Below are 3247 nucleotides of genomic sequence, written 5' to 3' on the forward strand. Positions count from 1 at the left end.
TTAAGATGTATTCACTACATGGCAGGATCCAGGATTCAATCGGATTGTGCCCTGGCATCATCCCGTGGCGGGATCCGGTCAGATCTTGCTTTCCAGCACACCTCACTGCAAGAGCCAATCAGATCACATCTCATTACCCTACTCTTACAAAACCCGACCCAAACCCCAGTGCAAGGAGACAGATTTGAATGTTTCTTTCTTTCTCCTTGCTGGTTGACTCACAATAAGGCTTTTCTTTTCTCAAGAGCTGGTGCCATGGTATTGGCCTCTCTGTGCATTGGGAAGCAAGCCTGTTGATTGCTTGGTAACAAATTTTGTGGTGAGAACATTTATTTGTACTCCCATGTTGCTTGCAGTGGTGCCAGTTTCTAGGTCCATGCTTTAAGGACAGGCAGCTTACACTTCTTTATTTTGGAACCTCTCTCTGGGATTCTTGAGCTACCATGTAAGACATTAAACCACCTGAGACCACCACATTGGAGACACCATGTGTATGTGCTCTGGTTGGCAACCCCCAATAAGCCCAGCCTTCCAACCATTCTTACCAATGTATCAGATGAGTGAGTAAAGCTGCTTTGGATTTTCTAGACCCACCCATCCTTCAGCTGAATACAACAAGTGATCTCCATCAATGTCATGAGGAACAGAATTATTCAACCCAGACTTGCCTGAATTCCTGATTCCCACAATCATGAAGTTTAATAAAATAGACGGTTTTATAAGTCACCATATTTGGAGCAATTCTAATAGTTTCTACATTGTGGATTTTTTCTGAGAATGGAATGAGATACGATATGTAGCGCACTTAAAAGTGTCTGATACATATTATGTATCAAACATTAGCTACCTTAATAGTTAATATTTTTCTCTACATCTTACTCAAGGACTTAGTAAGCAAAGAATGGCTGTGATCTAGTAAACCTAGAAGTTCTTGGATCTTGTGCTAATTCTAATGCAATTTTCTAACGTCTTGGTCTCAATCTTATGTGTAACGACATTGATTTCCCTACTAGCAAGCAGACTCAATGTCTTAGTTTGGATTCCCCTAGAAATAGAAACTGAATAAAGATGTAAATGCAAGAACTTTACTTAAAAGGTGAGATAAACACTGGTGTGGGAGTTGGAAAGTGAGGTAGAGAAGGGGAGGCAATTAAAGATGCCTTATCCACAAAGAGATACCATCTCGCACCAGTCAGAATGGCTATTATTAAAAAGTCACAAAATAACAGATGTTGGCAAGGTTGCAGAGAAAAGGGAATGCTTTAACATTGTCAGTGGGAATGCAAATTAGTTCAGCCATTGTGGAAAGCACTGTGGTGATTTCTTAAAGAACTTAAAACAGAATTACTATTTGACCCAACAATCCCATTATTGGGTATATACCCCAAGGGATATGGATATCAATTATTCTACCATAAAGACACATGCACACATATGTTAATCACAACACTATTCACAATAGCAAAGATACATAATCAATCTAAATGCCCATCAACAATAGACTGAATAAAGACAATGTGGTACATATACACCATGGAACACTATGCAGCCATAACAAAGAAGAGATCGTGTCCTTTGCAGCAACATAGTTGAAGCTGGAGGCTAATATTCTAAGCAAACTAATGCAGAAGCAGAAAGCTAAATACTGCATATTCTCACTTATAAGTGGGAACTAAACAATGAGAACACATGGATATAAAGAGAGGAACAGCTTTGCCCAGTGGCAGCATTGTAGCCAATGAGGTTTACCTGAGGTACAATTATTGCTAATTGAAAACTTTTCCCAATACCCCTCCATGACGACTTGAAATATAGTCAGCACTGGCAATTTTTGACTGTCTCTACAGAGACTGAAAAAAAAAAAAGAGGAACAACAGACACCAGGGCCTACTTGAGGATGGAGGGTAGGAGAAGGGAGAGGATTAAAAAAACTACCTGTTTGGTGCTAAACTTATTACCTGAGTGATGAAATAATCTACACACCAAACTCCTGTGGCACACAGTTTACCTGTATAACAGACCTGTGCATGTACCCCTGGACCTAAAATAAAAGTTAAAAAAAAAAAAAGATGCCTTATCAAACCACTTCCCATGGGTAAATAGAGCTTAATTCTAATAGGAAACTCTGGGCGTCAGTGTAAAACTTGTGCCTCTGAATGATCTCACCCACGGGGCAAGGTAGCCAAGCCATTAATACACCAATTCTGATCATTGATTGGGGCTGCCAGGACGAGGTATGCTGAATACAAGACACTTGTAAAGTGACCTTCCAGTTAAACAGCCACGTGGGCTCCGGTGGCAAAAACCACCCCCAGGAAGTGAAATGCTGGTGCCATCAGTCTGCAGTAGTGAGTAAGAGTGTAGGTGGGGGTGCAAAGTCATATGCTGTGGTCAGTGAAATGAGAAATGCCTGATTGTTCATCTGCCTAGCGTCCCCGTGTCGAGATCTTCCACCCAGTGCAACACAGATCACTTTTATTCCCGAGTGACTACTCATTGAAACTGTTCATGACGAGAATCTGACCTTGGTAAATTAAATGTCTGCCGCCCATATTTTTAGTGATATCTAATGAGACTTGTAATTAATCCTGGGCTTAGATTCCTTGAGAGACCTGCAAGTCTCCAGACTCTCTTAACACATCCAAAAGTGCTGGCACTTCACAAAATCCCCAAAGCTTGGAGAATTCACTTAGAGTGCGGATGTTCCGGCCACCCACTGACATCCAAAGTGATTAACTTCTAGAGGTGGCATTGTTTGAAATCATCGATTTAACTATCCACTGCAAAGGGACTTGCCTTTTCTCTGTTGAAGTGTTTTTATTTAAAAGGACTTGGCTTTCTATAGATGAGTGAAGAAACCTTTCATACTACAGAACTTGAGTTATTGAATGATATCTGAACCATTTCAGTCTCCTTTTTGTTAAAAAAAAATAAGGCGGGGGGAGGGGTAAAACTATTGTGTATATTTACATGTTAAAGTGTGCAATCATGTTATTATCTGAAACTAATGCCATGCTGTTAAAATGTAGATAAAGTGTCCTGTAATGCATACAAAATGTTCATTTGCTGAAGGCCATTAAGTTAATTTCCTGGCAACAAGATTAAATGCAAGGCATTTACATAATCATTAGTCGTGAGGTGTAGAAAAGATAATTAAATATTCCACCACATTAATTTATATTTAATTAACTGTGCTTTAGTGATCCTTCTGTCTGAATATTAATATTGTGTAAATAAACAATTAGAA

The 3247-nt window shown here is 39.6% G+C and overlaps 1 non-coding gene across 1 annotated transcript; it reads left to right on the plus strand.

Annotated features, from left to right (window-relative positions):
- Positions 1-1709: 1709 nt before the first annotated feature.
- LOC115931171 (U4 spliceosomal RNA) lies at positions 1710-1850 on the plus strand. Its single transcript, XR_004067713.1, has one exon. It is a non-coding gene; the product is annotated as a U4 spliceosomal RNA (small nuclear RNA).
- Positions 1851-3247: the final 1397 nt, after the last annotated feature.

Source organism: Gorilla gorilla, chromosome 18 (assembly GCF_029281585.2).
Source record: "Gorilla gorilla gorilla isolate KB3781 chromosome 18, NHGRI_mGorGor1-v2.1_pri, whole genome shotgun sequence".
NCBI classification, from domain to species: Eukaryota; Metazoa; Chordata; class Mammalia; order Primates; family Hominidae; genus Gorilla; species Gorilla gorilla.